Source organism: Dioscorea cayenensis, unplaced genomic scaffold (assembly GCF_009730915.1).
Source record: "Dioscorea cayenensis subsp. rotundata cultivar TDr96_F1 unplaced genomic scaffold, TDr96_F1_v2_PseudoChromosome.rev07_lg8_w22 25.fasta BLBR01000770.1, whole genome shotgun sequence".
NCBI lineage: Eukaryota > Viridiplantae > Streptophyta > Magnoliopsida > Dioscoreales > Dioscoreaceae > Dioscorea > Dioscorea cayenensis.
The window spans coordinates 31,479-51,693 of NW_024087161.1; the positions used below are offsets into that span (position 1 = coordinate 31,479).

Sequence of the window (20,215 nt, forward strand, 5' to 3'; positions counted from 1 at the left end):
CTAACCTAAAATCTTAAGTGATGGAATTAACTCTACTAGATGAAATTAAAACTAAAAGAAGGTTTCCAACAAATTAGAGAGAAAAAGCAATGGGAAAGCAAGAGAATCAATGTAATGCAAAGGCCTATAGATGTGGATCCCCTTTGGGGGGTTATCATGAAACATGGATGATGATCAAAAGATGCAAGGGTAAATTGGACCAAGAGATTTCTAGATTAGAACAACCCCAATTTCTCGGTGATTGAACCCTAATCCAATACGAACATTGATAGGAATTTCTTCCAAATCCACGTTCCTATGATTGCATTAAATAGAAGGAAATTTCAAATAGGAGTAAACCTACTCTTCTTCGGCTTAAACCTAACATGGAGGTCTACCAACACCCAATTTCTCTGTGTGATGATACAAGTATCCCCTTCTAATCCTTTCATGATCTAAAACATGTAAGCATGTCACATCTACATGCATAACTCATAAAAGAGCTATGGATTTCTCCTTAGTGTAGCACCTAGCATGAAAACAATGGATTAAATCTCAAGATAACCCAAAAATGGAATTAACAAGTAATCATCCAAAATACATGATAAACCCCCCCTCCCCCCAAGGTTCACCAACACCAGGTTGCCTTGGGGGTCTAGTTTGTCATCATCCCACAACAAATAACACAATCAAGCAAAACACAAAGCAAAAGCATAGATGACACTACCAAGATGAAATTGTGGAGGATGAGGTAGAGAATATGCCGAATGATGCTTCCCCCGCCAAAGGAATGCCGAATGACGCTTCCTTTAGCCGTGGGTCTCCTTCCTTCAAATCGTGGTTGATCTCCCCTTGATGATGTTGCCTTCTTGCCTTGAGAGCCTTGGACCTTGGCCTTGAATGATCTCCTAGATTCCTTGCCCTTCTTCTCCTTCCCAAGGTCGCCCAAAGTCTCTCAAGTGGTCTCTCAAAACATGTCCAAAAAAATTCCCTTGTTCTGTCCTGAAAGTAAGCTTTTATACCCCTCATGGCATACGAGTCATATAGGGGTCGTATGGGGGTCGTATAGCACTCAAATAATCTAGATTCACGCTCCATACAGGGTGCATATGGGGTTCATACGGCCTCCATATGACCCCTATACTAGGTGGTATGGGGGTGGTATGAAAAATCTAGGGCGATGACTTCAATTTCATCCCGTTACTACGAGTCATATGGCCCCCATACTAGGTGGTATGGGGGTGGTATGAAATTGTTGTTTTCTTCTCTTTTCGCCTAAATGATATCTTCTTGTTCTCCGTGGCTTTCTTATGCCCTACAAAGTAAATAGTAGATGACTAAGCACAAAATGGGCATCAAACCTCACAAAATACATGCAAAGTGAATATGATATATATATGAAAACACCTACATTTAGACACTTATCAAATATACCCACACTTAAGCGTTGCTTGTCCCTAAGCAAACAACTCATGAAAAACAAAGACACTAAAAAAGTGGCTAAATGCATTACCTCTGTCGTCAAGCAAATATAAGACTCCAAAAGAAATGGACAATAAGTATTTACAACGTTGAGTTATAGTCAATAAGCATAATAAGAAATATCCTGTCTCACCACTTATATGTCTGTGCCGTGTAAGTGAATTTTATATCTCATTTGCCCTGATCTGGTTTAGCCTAAGAACTTCAATCAGTACAGCTCTAGATGCTAAGCACTCCACATACAAAGAATAGTAAGCCTTAAACTATTAAGTGATACTTCAATTTCCAAGTAAGATCCTTCTAATTCTATGGCTCGAAACTAAATCCATTTTCTTCTCAAAACCTTTGGTAGGTACTCAAAAAGATCACTAGGGTTTTTATTTTCATTTCATCATTCATTCATTCATTTTTTTTAGTCCGAGTAACATAGACTCCACCAACATCATTTTGAAACATTTCTGGAGGGTGCACATGCTGGTTAGGCACAAGAGCCACCCAACTACTTGATTACAGTCTACATAGACGCATTCATGCTCAGAAGCAGATGAATACTGACATAGCCACATTTTTATTTGTTATCTCTATATTTTTTTTAAATTCACCCTAGATCACATCTTCAGAGTACTCTACATAATACAATACTAGGATTAGCTCAACAAGACTTAGAAGTTCATAAGAGTCCATTGAAGGATAGAACTGAGTGTTCTAAGGCCAAGTACTCAAAGTAGTGTGTTAATCATATAAGAGAGTTAGAGTAGTCACATTGGCTATTCCCAAATCATCGACAAAAAAATTCAGTGCACATGACAATACTAGGGGTAAAACAAGATTCACTAAAGCATAAAAAACAACTAACTCACATCAATCATTAGTCCAAGCTAAAAGACTCTTACAAGAATGAACAAAGCCATCATAGGTAGCACTAGCATGTAACAAAATGGTCCCTAATACGTAAAAAGACACCCATTCCCACACTTGGTGTTGTGCATTGCCCTCAATGTACACTAATCATGAAAAAAACATGTGAGAGCAAGCAATGAAAATAATATAGGAGGGTGAAAATGAACTTCCCCGATTCAACTTGTGCTCGTCGTGAGGTATGACTCGACAAAAGGTATGGTGAGCAATACATGTCTCGTCCGACCTAAATTAAAAATTAGGAAAGCTCACCAAATTCCCTCAATGTCCTGCGAGGCAAAAAGGGGACATCATCATTCCACAAAAATTTATCAATACAAACACAAGGGATAAACTAGGGAGTAGTCGAGTAAAACACATAGATAAAAAGAAAATAAAGTTCAATGACACAAGTCGGTAGGGTAAGAACCATGCCAACTCAACAAAATACAAAAATACAAAACAAAGCAAACAAAAGTACATAATGAGTGTCCATGCTCAAATGGGTCGCTACTCATCACAATCTAGTGTCGGATGGTGGGGCATGGCAAATCGAAGAAGTGGTCACGCGGTGTACGAGGATAAACAATAGTACAAAGTGATGAAACGGTGAAAATCCTCCTCGAGTCGACGTTGTCCCTCAATGATCCGGGTGAAGTCGGCCAAGAATCTTGAGCTTCTCCTGACGCATGCACTGAATCTCTCACTCAATCCCCCTCGGGTCTCATGTCGAAATCGGGTAATGATGAGTGCTGGGGGTAGGGACAGGAGTGTCCTCAGGCTCTAACTTTATCTGCTCTATCTCTTGCTGACTGGACTCGCCCGAGTGTCGGGGACGTGTGGATGCGCTCACTCGAGGCGCTCATTCACAACCAAGCCTATCACCCTTATGTGGGCCTTCCCAAGGGTGCTTGCACCTCCTACAATGGTCATACCTCGAGTCTGCTCGAATAAACCCATGCCACGGATCAATCTAGTTACATAGGGCCCAGCAAATATAGCTCCTATTCGCGCATATGATCCCTGGTGAAGAAATGCATCAGCAACAAGGTGGCCAAGATGAGTAGGGCGCTACTCTAAGATGCCATACATCATGTAAAGATCAGACTGTGTGACCATCCCCTTGCTGTCAGCCTGCATCTAAATAGAACAAGCAATCAAAGCATGAAAGTATCTGTGTGCTGGGTCTGTCATGCATGAGGCTTTTCAGGTCTGGTCACTACCTACTAAGGTCGCCCAATAGTGGCTTCTAGTCACATCATTTGGGAAATCAAGCTTAAGATAGTCACCAAGCATCAAATTGATAAACTCATCATCATAGATTCCCAAATACTTGGAAAAGTCCAACTGGTGCATAGTACGAGTTTTTCCAAAAGCTTGAAAATGGATGGTAACACATTTCCTATTTGGCGTGGATTGTGCATCTTGTCGTGCCTCAAAAGTACTCAAAACCTCCAAGGTTAATTGGCGAAAGGTTGGCTCATTAATGGCAAAAATCTTATCCCAACAATTATGTGATAGCCACTCCTTGACTAGATTTTCTATCCCAAGGCTCTCCACAAGTCCCCCAATCAATGTAACACAACATCCCAAATGGTTTTGTCTTCAAGGTATCATATCTCTCTCGATGATGGGCCAACTTGAAGACGGGTTCATCAGATGTAGATGAGGGTTAGGTGGTTCTTGGGCGTTTAGAGGCGAGTCTTTTAGTGTGAGGCATCCCTACAATGAAGATAAACCTTGTTCAAGCTTATAGGGATACAAGATAAATCAAAAATAAAATGCAATAGATAGATGAAACAAATGAAAAAAATCAAATTTTTGTGGTCATACTGACCGTATGAGGTCGTATGGTCACTATTCATCGACAAGGGTTTCCCCATATTCATGGAATCGAAAAAATTTTTACATAAATTTTCATTCAAATTTATCCATGATATTCACATCATCCAATCCAAGAAAAAAATGCTTGAGAAATTCCACATAAAAGCTCCAAGAATGCACAATAAAATGAAAAAAAGAGAAAACTAGGGCATTGAAAAAGCATACCGATGAAATCTTGAGAAAACAAGCTTTAAACTCGAGGAAAACCACTAGATCGAAGTCTCTAATGGATGGGGAGAAGTTTTAGGAGACAAAATGAGGATATTTGGCTAAGAAATGAGTGAGAAAGAAGAGAGAAAATCGGTGGAAAGAAGATAAAAATGAGAGAATATAAGAGAGAGAAGAGAGAAGAGATTTAAAGGGACAAGAATGCCCCCATACACCCTCATACGCCTCATGATGGTGGTCATATGGGTAGAGAGACACTCTCGGCTGAGGCTCTCTGCGCGTCTCATACAGCCCCATATGGGGGCCGTTTGGGGGCCGTCTGAGACGGCATAGAGACACTGGATTGGCTCTGTGTCCATCTCATACGGCCTGCATAAGCCCTAGGATGGCCGTATGACTTTTAAACTCACTCAAAACTTTGAAATCCTGCATTAAATGATTTAAAAATGATATGGCAAGCTCGAAGACTTCTCCAAAAATGAGTGAAATGAGTAAAACGACGATCTAGCACATGAAATGACACCAAAATATGAGTTTCTCATGAAGTTGAACAAATAAACCACAACTAAATCGATGAGAACAATGTGCCAAGTGTGTGAGCATGAACTTATTCAAAAACAAACAATTCTAAGAAATACAAAAAGTGAAATGAACCAAGACCTAAAATATGACAAATGCAAGAAAGCACCCCCGAATGCTTGTGTTGCCTCCCAAGAAGCGCTTGTTTAATGTCATGAGCTAGACGTACTTCATCACTTACCTCATGGGGGTTCAAAGAGTTTGAAGCCATACCCAATTTCCCTTGCAGTGTTATTTCTTCCCGGTAAATTCAGTGATAACATTGAAAATACCTCGAATTGTTCATGAGTAGAGAAGGGTGAAAAATTTACCTTCCCTCCTTGAGATGTGGGGTGATGAAGCTTGGTACCTTTCTTTTTTCTCTCGTGAATCTTCCTCCATATTTTCTTCACAAATGATTCTTTTTTTCTTTTTCCTTAGCATTAGTACAGGATACCTTCTCTTTTGGTTGCTTCAAGTTGTGAATTTGAGGATGGTAGTGAGGTTCTTCTTATTGTTCATTCCCCAACTCTCCCAAATACTCATCCAAAGGGTTTATCGAGAGCACCACCTACACACAGTCAGAAATTAACCTATCAGTTTCATCAATGCAGTAAAGTGTGTCATAATGATCTAAAGAGTATTTCATAGCAGCTCGCAAAGCGTACACCACTTCATCTTCTCTGACTCCTAATGTTAATTTCCATCCTTTCAAATCAATTAGGGCACCTGAGGTGCTATGGAATGGTCAGCCAAGAATCAATGGTGTCTCTACATCCTCATCGATTTCCATGATGACAAAATCCACAAGGAAGACAAATTTGTCCACTCGGACAATCACATCTTCAACAATCCCACGAGGTTTCCTTGTTGGTCGATCCACCAATTGTAAGGTCAACCTCGTGGGCCTTAACTCATCCAAGCCAAGTTTCAAATACATGGTGTAGGACATGACATTTATGCTTGCCCCCGAGTCCGCTAGAGCATTTTCTTGGACTCCTTCTTTAAGCATGCACGGGATAATGAAACTTCCTGGTTCTTTCAACTTTTATGGGAGCTTCTTTTCTAAAATGGCCAAGCAATTTCCTGTAAGTGCAACCGTGCCTTTTTCCTCCAACTTTATTTTATTCGTAAGGAGCTCTTTTAAAAGCTTGGCATATTTAGGCATTTGGATCAATGCTTCAACTATCTGGATGTTCAAATGGAGTTGTTTGAAAATGTTGATGAACTTTTTTGAAGTGAACATCCTCCTTGTCATGCCTCAATCTGGTTGGATAAGGGATTGGAGGCTTGTACTCGGATGATTTTAACGGTCCTTGTTGTTGGGGATTATCATTTCTTCCCTAATTTTTGTCTTCACTATTTTTTTCAACTAGCTTGGGATCTTCCCCGAAGGCTACCCCACTTTCCTTGACACTTGGGTCAACTTCGTCCCTTGTCTCCACTTACCTCCCGCTTCTAAGGGCAATGGCCTTCAAGTGCTCCCTTGGATTGTCTTTCGTGTTACTAGGAAGACAACCTAAAGAACGTTCATAATTTGCCTTGGTGAGTTCCCCTATTCGATGCTCAAGTGATTTTACAGAAGCTTGGAGGTTCCTCAAAAGCAGAACCTGTCTCACCGAACTGTTCGTCGCTGAGTGAGATGAGCATTCACCTTGCCAAATTGTGCATCCATGCTACCAGTTAGGCTATTAAACCTGGCATCCAAACTGAACATGAACTTGGCAAGAACCTCTTCAGTGGTAAATTTCTTCTCAAAAGCCGGTTATTGAAATTGAGATCCTTGGGGTGGTGTACCTCTTTGTTGTTGGCTTGGTTCCATGCAAAATTTGGATGGTTCTTCCATCCCAGATTGTAAGTTGAGCTATACGGGTTCCCTTGATTTTGTTGCACCCCAATGTAGTCGACATTCTCAATGGAAGCAACAGAGGAGCTAGCAATAGGACATTGGGCTGCACCATGCCCACCATCGTAAGTTCTACAACTCATCACTGATTCTGACCTCAAACCACTGCCCATAAGAAGATCAAGCAGTTAACACATCAACCTTTGCGGCCAAGGCATCATTGCTACTCACTTCTTAAGTTCCAGCAGTCTTTTGTGAAGATCCCCTTGAGGCCCAATTTGATTCATTGCTTGCCATAGACTCAAGTAATTGCTTAGCCTCATCGGGGTACTTGTTGCTAAGGAAACCACCCGCCGTGGCATCAATGAGTTGGCTAGTAGCATAGTTCAACTCATTGTAGATGATTTGTACTCGAATCCATGAAGCAAAACCATGATGGGAGCACCTTCTAAGGAGATCCTTGAATCTCTCATAGGCTTCAAACAATGTTTCGGACTCCCCCTATTTAAAGGCTGAAATTTCTTGTCTTAATTTGGCCGCTTTGCTTGGCGGAAAATACCTCCCAAGGAACTTCTCAACCATATCCTTCCATGTTTATATAGACCCTGGAGATAATGATGTAAACCAATGATATGCCCCGTCTCTCAAACTGAATGGAAATAGCGTCAAACGGATAGCATCATCTGACACCCCATTAATCTTGAATGTAGATCAAATTTGGGGCAACCGGGAAAGGTGGTCATGTGCATCTTCATTTGTAAGACCATTGAATTGAACTGAGTTCTGGACCATGCCGATTGTACTTGCTTTAATTTCAAATTTGTTGGATGCCACAGATGGTGCTTGAACACTAACTCATCACGTGTGAATTGAGGTCTTTCATATTCGAATAAAGTGCGTCACTCTTCGGCCATGATTGAAGACTCTCTATCCTCAATTTCAATGTTCTGTATACCTGACCCTTCACCAACTTCTCTTAATCTCTGATGCAAAGTTCTTTGAATTTCACTATCCGGTGTAATCAAGGTCGATGGATTTGAACGTGTCATGCACAATACCTTGCAAAACCAAGAAAAAATGGTAGAAAGTTAAGATCAAAGGAAAAGAAAAAAATAATGATAAAAAATGAGTAAATAATGAAATGGCTAGAGTAGTAATCTAAAAGTTTCCTAGAATTCCTCAAAGGTCCCCAGCAACGGCGCCAAAAACTTGATTGCTTCCTGATAAGTGTACGGGATCGCCAAGTAATACCTCGTGTGAAGACATGAGGATCATATTTCACGGGGCTAAGGATCTCCTATTACTCCTTCTCGAACTATTATCTAACCTAAGATCTTAAGTGATGGAATTAACTCTACTAGATGCAATTAAAACTAAAACAAGATTTCCAACAAATTAGAGAGAACAAGCAATGAGCAAGCAAGAGAATCAATGTAGTGCAAAGGCTTATGGATGCAGATCCCCTTTGGGGGGTTATCATGAAACATGGATGATGATCAAAAGATGCAAGGGTAAATTGGACCAAGAGATTTCTAGATTAGAACAACCCCAATTTCTCAGCGATTGAACCCTAATCCCATGCGAACATTGATAGGAATTTCTTCCAAATCCACATTCCTATGATTGCATTAAGGACAAGGAAATCTCAAATAGGAGTAAACCTACTCTTCTTCAGCTTAAACCTAACATGGAGGTCTACCAACACCCAATTTCTCGGCACGATGATACAAGTATCCCTTTCTATTCCATTCATAATCTAATATATGTTAGCAGGTCACATCTACATGCATCACTCATAAAAGAGTTACGGATTTCTCCTTAGTGTAGCACCTAGCATGAAGACAATGGATTAAATCTCAAGATAACCCAAGCATGGAATTAGCAAGTAATCATGCAAAATATATGATAAAACGCCCCCAACATTCACCAACACCCGGTGGCCTTAGGGGTCTAGTTTGTCATCATCCCAAAACAAATAACACAATCAAGCAAAACACAAAGCAAAAGCATAGATGGCACTCCCTAGATGAAATGGTGGAGGAGGAGATAGAGAATGTGCGGAATGATGCTTCCCCTGCCAAAGGAATGCCGAATGACTCTTCCTCTAGCCGTGGGTCTCCTTCCTTCAAATCGTGGTTGATCTCCCCTTGAATGATGTTACCTTCTTGCCTTGAGAGCCTTGGACCTTGGCCTTGAATGATCTCCTAGCTTCCTTGCCCTTATTCTCCTTCCCAAAGTCGCCCAAAGTCTCTCAAGTGGTTTCTCTAAATATGTCCAGAAAAAGCCCCTTGTTCTACCCTAAAAGTAAGCTTTTATACCCCTCATGGCATACGGGTCCTATAGGTGTCATATGGGGGTCGTATAGCACTCAAATAATCTAGATTTATGCTCTATACAGGGTGCATACAGGGTCCATATGGCCTCCATACGGCCCGTATACTAGGTGGTATGGGGGTGGTATGAAAATCTTGGCAGACAGCTTCAATTTCATCCCGCTCCTACAGTGCATATGGCCCCCATACTGGGTGGTATGGGGGTGGTATGAAATTGTTGTTTTCTTCTCTTTTCACATAAATGATGTCTTCTTGTTCTCCATGGCTTTCTTATGCCCTATAAAGTAAATAGTAGATGATTAAGTGCAAAACGGGCATCAAACCTCACAAAATACATTCAAAGTGAATACGATATATATATGAAAACACCTACATTTAGACACTTATCATTGGTGATGCCTGAGGGGTGCGGGCTCTCATCACAAATGGTGAGGTCGCGTCTCGCTCAAGAATCTGCTTTAAGATGTCGAGACATACCATCAACTCTGTATGGTACGTAGCCTGTGTAGCACAAACCTCGGCCAACTCTACTTGTAACATTCCCACAGCACTCTAGAGCCTCTCAAATCGATCATGGGCTCGAGTGGAAGAAAATATATATACTGGAGGTAGTTCCTATGTTGTGGATGGTGCCTCGGTCGGCATCTTCTCTAGTTGTGGCTCTAGAGCAGGCTGAGACCCCTCGGCTATGTCACCCTCACCCTCGGCTGGCTCTAGTAGGGGCATGACCATCATGTAGATGCCGACCAGTACCTATGCATCATCCCCATCAATCTCATTGTCTCTATGCCAAGAGTGGATAGTACGATCGTCTTCTCGGCCCCTCTGATATTGTCTAGTAAACCCATAACAATGATGAGTCTGGTGATGTACGGGGATTAGAAGATCACCCCTACTCTTGCTTCTTAGCCTTGGTGTCTCATATACTTAGCCACAATATGTCCCAAGTGAATTGGCTCACTCTGCACCATGGAGTATTGATATAATAGCTCCTATCTGCTCAAGCCTCCGGTACTATCACCATGACCATTCATTGACCTGTTGAGGATGGCATGAATGTATTTGTAGCTCGGCCAGGATAGGCATGTGGCCTTGGGCACTCCCAGCTCATACTGTCCCAGTCCACATAATGGTTTGTAAGCACTCTGCGGAGTTAAACTACGGCGATAGTCCATCGGTAACTGTGCATACTCATCCATGTCAGTGAAAGCATCATCATATAATCCAAGCTGGACCAAGAAGTGGGAAACGCTCATGATATAGTGCTATCCAAATGCTCTAAGCTGTATAGTATAGATGCTCGAGAAAAAACAGTATGAGCGATCGAACTCCAATTATAAGAGCAACTCTAACGTGGGCATCCGAATAGCTTGCTCTCGAATCAACAGTAACTTGCGCTAGCTACCGACTGAGAGGAGCTCATCAATCTCCTCAGCCACCTCGTCTCCTCTCTGGATCTCTCTAAGTACACTCAAGTAACGTGACTGCATGAACTTGAGCTTCGATTGATGTTCAAACCGAACCTAGTTTTCGGGGATTGAAATTCCAACTACTCCGGCTCAGGAGAAGACTCTTGTGGATGCTTGCCGACCCTTTTCTTAGTCATGGGTGCTATATCTGCAAGAATTAACAAAGAAATTGATCAAATAAACTTAAAAATCAATACTGTAGAAATCCATACGGCCATGTGGAAATTCCACACGCCCATGTGGATCTTCACGGTGTGAAAGCTGCATGGCCACTATGCTAAAATCCAAAAGTACACCAATAATTCTATCCAAAACCACTCTAAAAGCAATTACCAACCATTTACACATAAAAATGAAGCAGCTATCCGAATTTAAGCATGATAAATCAAGACTTGGCAAAGAAAAAGAGAAAGAGAGCTTACCAATAAGATGAAACTCAAGAACCTCGAATACGGCAAGAAGACACCCTAAAATCTCAACAAATAGATGGTGAGAGGTAGAGGGAGTGAAGAGAGGTGTCATTTGAGTGTTTGGGAGTTAAAGAATGAAGAGACGCATGTAGATCTTAATGAAAAATAGCGCCTCTTGGTATTCTATGCATCCACACGGTCTTCTAAAATTTCCACATGGTCGTCTGACTTCACAAGAGAGCTCACAGGGGTAGACACATGCCCCTGTATGTTCTCAGGATCGCCTCTAACTGTCGCTGAACGCATCCACACGAGCCTTTGGAAATTTCCCACACCCGCGTGCCCAACCAACAGGGGCATCCACACGACCCTGTGACTTCTCTGTCCACCTGAAAATTTGGCTATGTGTTCCACATTCCCCTATGGAAATTCCACACGGGTGTTTGGATGCTCACAGGGGCACTCACACTCTCCTGCGTGCTCTTGGGATGAAGGATAACTCTCTACAGAGTTTCACACGGGCGTGTTGAAATTACCCACACCCGTGTGTATTTCACAGGGTCATACACAAGGGTAGACACAAGTCCCTGTGTCTTCTCTGGATAGAATCTGAGAACTTTACAGAGAAACACAAGCCCATATGGAAATTATCCACGGGCGTCACAAGGCCGTTCACAGGGCCATTCACACACCCCTCTATCCTCTCATAAGGAGCTCTGAACGAAAACAAAATCATGTGGAAATTCCACATGGCCATGTGTCTTCTCTGGATGACTTAGGAAAAAATTACAGACTCTGTAGAAAATTTTTGCACACTCATACACACATAGAGCCTGCCTATACTATGAAAAACTAACTAGACAATCATGGAAAACACACTCAAATGACCAAGAAACTTTGCCAAACACAATTATGCACAAGATAATACCAATAGTTCATAAGAAAAACACAACAATAGCATGTAAAATTCAAGACACAAACACTAATGTCCTTATTCATGCAAGTACTAAACTAGAAACTAGAAAAACAATAAAAGCTTAGGTTACCTTCCAAGAAGTGCTTGTTTAATGTCACTAAGCTTGGCATACCTCTTCTTACCTCACGGGGGCTCATCGATGAAAGTTTTCCTCTTACCTACAACCTGGAAGCATGATGCACACAATTGTTTCAAGGTAGAGGTGGAGTTGTCAAGCTTGTTACCACACAAAGGTCCATCACACTTACTCCATGCATTCATATCCATATTAACATTGGGGCATTTCTTGTGATGTCTTCTTACTCTTTTTATCTTTTGTACCATCCTCTTATGATCCCCAAGGTAGGTTGAACCTTGTCCTCTAGACCAAGTGATAAAACTTCTTCATTCTCGACTTCTTGATCTAGCAAACCCTCAAATGGGTAAGGCACATAATTTCCTGCACATATTTATTAATCAAATAATTAGTAGTATCAAGAAAATATAGAGTATCATTAAAGTCAAATGAGTATCTCATAGCTTTGGTGAGGCGGTATGTCAACTTGTCATCACCAACTCGTATGGTCAACTCCCTATCATCAATGTTAATAAGAGCATTGGAAATGTACAAAAACAGCCTCCCAAGTATAAATAGAACCTCAACATCCTCATTAACATCCAACACTACAAAGTCCACAGGAAATATGTACTTGTCGACCTTCACAAGTATGTCTTCAATGAAGCCCCTCGGATGTCTAACTATTAGATCGACCAATTCAAGTGTCATCTGAGTGGGTGTGGCTCTTCTAGGAATAGTTTTCATAAGAATGTGTAAGGCATGACATTGATACTAGCCCCTGAATCCGCCAATGCCTTTACTTCACCCAAATTACCAATGTTGCATGGAATGATAAAGCCTTTGCAATATCACCAAACATGGAGCATCTAGAGTTTTCATAATGAGGCATTTGAGATAACGCGCTCCACAAATGGATGTTGATGTGTAACTACTTGAATAGACCCAAGAACTTTTTGTATTCCTCATCACTTTGGTTGTTCTTCAATCTTGAAAGATAAGGGATTCATGGCTTGTAGGGTGGGGGTGCGACCCCCTTCTCTTTTGCTATTTCCTCAACATCCACGACCTCAGGTGACTGAACATTAGTATTCTCACTTAAGAGCCTAGTCTTTCCCATGTCTGGAATAAAGAGTCCAATTCCATTTGTACAAAGGATGTGATCTCATTCCTAAGCTTTGCATATTTTTCGAGAGGTAAATAACGGGCAAGAAAATCTTCTACCATATCCTCTAATTTAGTGATCGATGCTCTAGGTAATGAGTGTAGCCACTGCTTCGCTCTCCCCTTTAAGGAAAATGGGAAGGCTCTCAACTTGGTGGCATCATCCGAAATAGCATTGATCTTGAGCATATCACACACTTCCAAGAAATTCTCTATTGGACTTTTTGGATCATTGACAAGGTCCCCTTGCATATATCCCGCAAGTGCACGGGTTTGTCGAAGTAATAATCCCGGGTGAGCGGGTATCGAATCCACAGGGAGTAGGGAATAAAAATACTTAATTTGATTCTTAGCTATGTGAAAGATCAATGATGATGAGTGTGACAATGATTCAATTCTCAACAATAAAAGCAACAAATAAGAGAGCAAAAGTAAAGAAGGGGGTAAGACAATCGATAAATATGGGGTACCCGGATAATGCTCCGCCTAGAATAATTGTTTCAAGTAGAAGAACCCTCTATTATGCTTCCTAATCATTGCAATTGTGAGTCATGGAAATCCTAAATTACATAGTCCAAAATCTAAGGTTAACTATGCCTAACTCTGTATATGTCCCGGAAGAGAAATCGAACAATCTCAACACATCTCACTCGCATAGAGTTGCAATGAGCTCTAGGGATTCCAAGTGATAAATTTCTTCCTGATTATAGACCTAACCCTTTGGTCCAGGTGCAAGATCCCTAACCACAATTGAGCCCTAGATACTAAGATCACCTCAACGCTTCACTCCGTTGCATGCGCAACTAAGCCCCAGCGGAAGTTCATCCCTTAGACCATTCTCTCTATGATGGCTGCAAAGAACTCGAGGAACGGAGGTAGAATCTATCACTTCGGAGGAGAAAGGGGACGCTCCTGTACCTCTCGACTCACCCTCTCACCCCTCTCCAACCTAGCTTTGTCTAATGCTCGTGGTGTGTCACTCACTCACGAGGTTACCAATAAGAACTCTCAACCCTAGTGTTACTCTAGGGGAAATGTTCATATAATCAAGCATTCAAGGTTGGAACTCACAATAAACATCAATTTTTTGAAAGCATAATAAAGAGATTCAAAGAAACGAATACATCCTAGGGTTCACAAATACCCAACTACCCACTAGGGGTTTAGCTCTCCATGGAGCTAAGTACAATCAAAGAAATAGAATGTAAAAGCAATGAATCCATAAAGAAACCCCCTCGATGGTCATGTCGATGGTCTTGTGGAGAGTCCTCTACTCGTCGTAAAGGATCCTTTGTCCAGCATAGGATACACCTCGCCGGATCGGTGCCGACGAAAGCTCTCCCAATAACTTTCTTCCAAATGACGCGCAATGTTGGAGTCGTAGAACCTCCCTAAAACCTAGCCAATACCCATCAAAACCCTAGCCGAAGCTCTCTCTCAAGTTGCGGAAACGATGGGGAAAAGAATACCAAAATCGAGGCTGATTCGGCTTTAAATAGGGCTGGAATCGGGCGACTACACGGGCGTGGATGCTTCACGCGCCCGTGCGCAATTTCCACAGGGGTGTGGATAATTTCCACATGCTCGTGTGGATCCTCTGAACTCCTGTTTTCTCGGCCGGCTGTGAACAGTGCTGCTACAATACTTTCTACCGTGTTGCTACAGTGATCTGCTACAGTATCAGCCTGAATAGCTTCCCGAATCCATACTTTAATCGTAGTAACGCAAACGGGCGCACATTCACATCGTGGATCACTTGTTTCTTCAATGATAGGCACATTGGTGGAGCTCTTATTCTATGCGTATAGGTCGGAATGCTCTAGTGTGACTACCTTTGTGCCCCTCCAAATAGATGTGCCAACTCGAATATGAGGAGGTTGGCACACACTCTAGCATCTCACATTGACCTATTTCTTCGCGTTTTAACCTTAGCAAGATTTCTTCCAAAATCAGTGCATTTTAATCCACATTGGCTTCTTTCCTTCATACTTGGCCTCACAACCCTACTTGCACAAAAGTAACATAAAAACACACATATTAGTGTAAAAACCTAAGAAAAGTAATGCTCAACATAAGGAATGAACGCTTCGCATTCATATCACACAAGCACTTATCAATCATCATCAGCCAAACTATTAAACTGTGTGGACTGCTATAACATGTGGATGAATGCCGGCTTTAGCTCAAAATTCTGAGCTATGATTGGGGGCCACATAATGCTAGATTATGTCCCCAATACTGATGGTCTGGCATAATCAGAGAGTGTTCTCTGTTGTTCATTCTGTTTCGCCATGTTGTCAGATCCTTCAACTTCCACTTCAGCTAGATTCGAAGGTTCTTGCACAGGTTTTTTACCCCTTCTTCTGAGTGTATATTCAAGATCAGGATTATCTTCAATCAATATTGAAGGGTTCCCTCGGGTGATAACATGGAGCTGCACCAAAATAAAGAAAGCAAATCAGAATGATGGTAGAATAAGAAGATATGAAATATAATGAATGAATGAATAGCTAAGATAGGAAAGTGCAAGGTATCTCTAAACGCCTATTCCCTCGCAACGACGCCAAAAACTTGACAACGCCCCTCGTGTCTGACCCACAAGTGCACGGGTTTGTCAAAGTAATAAATCCTAAGTGAGTGGGGTATCATATCCACAGAGAGTAAGGACTATAAATACCAAAATTGCTATTTAATCAAGTGAAGATGGATAATGATTCTGTTGATAAGATGTGATGAAAACAGAAATAAAAGAAACAAGAATGAGAGGTAAGGCAATCGATATAAGTGGGGTAATCAGATAATGCTCCCCCTAGGACTTATGCCTCAAGTGTAGGACCTACCATTATACTTCCTAATTAATGCTTACTAAGCCATGGAAATCCTAAAATACGCAATCCCAAACCTAAGGTCAACCATGACAAACTCTACACTATGTCCCAGTGAAGAAATCGCTAAGTCTCAACACCTCACACTGTGTAAAGTTGCAAGAAGCTCTACGGATTCCAAGTGATAAATCCTATTCCTATATGTAGATCTAATCCTTTGGTCCAGAGAAGGACCCCTAGTCACAATTAAGCTCTAGGTGCTATAGTCACTTCAATGCTTCACTCTATTTCTTGTGCAACTAAGCCGCAACGGAGGTCATCCCTAAGCACATTAACTCTACTATGACCACAAAGAACTTTTGGAATATGGAGGTAGGATAAATCACATCAGAGGGGAAAGGGGATGCTCCGCTACCTCTCGACTCACCCTCTCAACCCTCTCCAATCTAGCTTTGTCTAACCCTCATGGCGTGTCACCCATCCACAAAGATTACCAATATTGACTCTCAACCCTAGTATCACTCTAGGGGAGAAATCATTCAACAAGTATTCAAGATTGGAACTCAATTAAAAACATCAATTAAGGAAAGCATAATGGAAGGTCAAAGAAACAATAACATCCTAGGGTTTATAAAATCCAAGTACCCACTAGGGGGTTTAGCTCTCCATGTAGCACAATACAATCAACAATGAAATCAAAAGTAAAGATAAGAAATCCATAAGAAAACCCCCTCGGTATTCATATCGATAGTCCTCTGGAGTAACCTCATCTTCTCCAAAGGTCCCCTTGTCCATCCTAGGGCAAACCTCGTCAGATCAGTGCCGATGAAACCTCCCTCAATAACTTTCTTCCAAGCAAAGCGCATTGTCGAATCCAAAGAACAACTCCAAAGATGTGCCAAAAGCCTCTTAAAACCCTAGCCGACTGTCTCTCAAAAGATGGAGAAAAGTTGGAGAGTAGGGGGAAAGAAGATTCCCAAAATCGGGCTGAATCGCGGCTTAAACAGGGCTGGAATCGAGCATCCATGCGACTGTGTGGATCTGCCACACGGGCGTTGGGAATTTCCACGCGCCAGTGTCGATTCTCTGCAAATCTGATTTTCGGCCGGCTTTGAAAAGTAACTGCTACAGTGATTTGCTTCAATGGCTGCTATAGTACTCCGCCGAAACACTCCCAATTCAATACTTTTCATCGAAGCAACATAAATGGGCACGCATTTATGACATAGATCGCAACTCTTCTTCAATAAAAAGCCTCATTGGTGAAGATCTTGCTATCACTGCTCAAGTCGGGATACTCAAATGTGACTGTCTTCGTAGCCTCCAACTCATTGTAATGGCTTGAATATATGGAGGTTGGCACACATTTATGTATCTTAGAGCCCCACTTGTGTCTTCGCGTTTGTTCCTTCCAATATTCCCCCAAATAGTGCATTTATGATCTACTTTTGGCTTCTTCTCTCAAAACATAGCTTCACAACCCTACATGCACAAAAGAACACAAATACACATGCATTAGCGCTAAAACCTGATAAAAGTAATGCTCATCTTATAAAAAGAATATTTCATATTACTAATACACAAGCACTTATCACACTTCAAGAAAATTCTCATTATGATTGTTTGGGTCTTCATTGGCTAACCCATTAAATTGTGCGGACTGTTAAACCATTTGAATGAAAGCTAGCTTCAACTCAAAATTCTGGATTGCTACTGGTGGTCTAACAGAGCTTGATTGTGTCCCATAAATAGTCGGTCTAACAAAATCTGAAAGGGTTCTATGATGCCTCTCTTGTTCGGTAATATTTTTAGATTCTTCAACCTCTATTTCAGCTGGATGATTCTGTTTTTGCACAGGTTCTTTACCCCTTCTACAAAGTGTTCATTCAAGTTCAGAATCACCTTCAACCAATATAGAAGGGTTTCCTCGGGTCATAACCTGGGGTTGCAACCAAAGAAAGAAAAACAAAATAGAATGATGAAAGAATAAGAAAGTGTGAAAAAGAATAAGTGATGAATAACTAAAATATCAATGTGTAAAGTGTTTGATGCCTATTCTCCATCAACGACGCCAAAAACTTGAGACACCACTTCCGTGTGTGTACCACAAGTGCACGGGCTGTCAAAGTAATAAAGTACCCTAGTGAGTGGGTAATCATATCCATAGGAAATACTGATCAGAAACACAAGAATTTCTATTTAACTATGATGAAGATGATCCATGAGTAGTGGGAATGGTATCAATGCAAGTAGAAATAAAAAGAATAAGAAGGAAACGTGATAAGTGCTTGTGTAATAAGAATGTGAATTGTGCTTTCCTTATGATGAGTGATAAGTGTCTAAATGTACGTATTTGAGTGTATGTATTTGTTACCTCTAGCATGTATTTTCATTAGAATTGATGCCCGCTTTTGTGCTTAATCGTGTGTTATTTGCTTTGCAGTGGCACGGGAACACCATGGATGACACGAGGATATGATTCGGGTGAAAAAGAGAAGAAAAACCAGTGACGTAGTATCAGTAGTGGAAGTATCGTAGCATCGAGCATCGTAGCAAGATTACTGTAGCTGTCACTGTAGCACCTGGAGAGTTTCAAGTCAGGATTTGGATCATGGCATACGGCTCAATGCCGCCCTGTATAGAGCCCGGGATGATCACCGTAGCTATAATAGAAGATATTTACTTGATGGAGTTTGCCTACCCCAAATAGTGTCAATGTTGAGCTCCATAGCGAGTGGTATAGCACCTCGTGATGGGAGGGCCATAGGGAGTGGTATAGCACTCGGGATGGAGGCCATCAAGGGGGCTATAGGGAGTGGTATAGCACCTCGGGATGGAGGCCATCAAGGGGGTATGATGAGTGGTATATAGAGGGATTTTTGGAGAAAGATTGGGGGACTTTTTGGCTGGACTCTTGGAGACTCTAGGGCAGACTTTTGAAGGGTTTTTTGGCAGCCATCACTTGGAGGAAGGAGAGAAACGAAGACACCATTCTTTGGGAGAGTTTGGCTTGAAGCTTGGGAAGATCAAGAGCTTGAACTTAAAGGGGAAGCCTCATCATCAAAGGAGGAGAAGCATTCGGCATCTCTAGGGCTAGAAGAAGCATCATTCGCCGGCATTCTCTCTCCTCTTCATCATTCGGACTAGGGAGTGTCATTTATGCATTTACTTCTTGCTTTTTGTTGTGTTTGAGATACTTATTTGTATGATGGCACACTAGACCCCCAAGGTCACTGGATGTAGGTGAACCTTGGGGGGTTCATCTTGTATTTTTGGATGCTACATTTATATTTGATATGCATTGGTGTGATTTATGATTTGGCTCATTGTGTTTCATGCCCTAGAACTATTATGTGGAGAAATCCTTAGTTCTTGTTTGAGTTGTACATGTAGATGTGACTCACTCAGTGTACTAGATCGTTAATGAGCTAATAGGGGTATTTGTTGACCAACATGCCGAGAAATTGGGTGTAGGTAGCCCCTCCCGAACCATGAGGATAAACTTAGGTTAAGTGTGTCCTTGTTACGTGATCTCCATTCACTTAATGCAATCGTAGGGAATGTGACTAAGGAGAGATCCTTGTCATCATTTGTATGGGATTAGGGTTTAGCCACGAGAAATTGGGGTTGAACTATTGTTGAGGTCCGTCGGTCTAAATCACCCGTGCCATGTATTTTTCATGCATCCTTATATCTTGATGACCCCTCTTGGGAATCCTCATCCCTAGGCCTATTCTTATCATCATTGCTCTTTGTGATTTTCTTGCTTGACTTTGGAGTTGTTACACTTGTGTTTTTATTTACAATCTTGCTTGTATTAGATTAGTATACCATGCTTGAATTGTAAGGTTAGAAAGTGAGTGATGGAGGAGTAATAGGAGCTCCTTAACCCCGTGGAATACGATCCTTGGGCTTTTTGCTCAAGGTATTACTTGGCGACCTCCGCATACACTTGCGGGTAATCAATCAAGTTTTTTTGGCGCCGCTGTCGGGGACATTAGGGAATTCTAGGAAAATTCTAGCTTATTGCTCTAACCATTTTTTCTTTTCTTTTATTTCTTCCTTTCATTTGTCTTATTTTTTTTTTGAGCTTAACTTTTTTATCTTTCTTGACTTTGCAAGGTACTGTGCATGACACGAGCAAATCGATCAAATTTAGTTGCACAAGA

The 20,215-nt window shown here is 41.5% G+C and overlaps 1 non-coding gene across 1 annotated transcript; it reads left to right on the forward strand.

Moving 5' to 3' along the window:
• Positions 1-7,241: 7,241 nt before the first annotated feature.
• LOC120254961 lies at positions 7,242-7,348 on the forward strand. Its single transcript, XR_005534840.1, has one exon. It is a non-coding gene; the product is annotated as a small nucleolar RNA R71 (small nucleolar RNA).
• Positions 7,349-20,215: the final 12,867 nt, after the last annotated feature.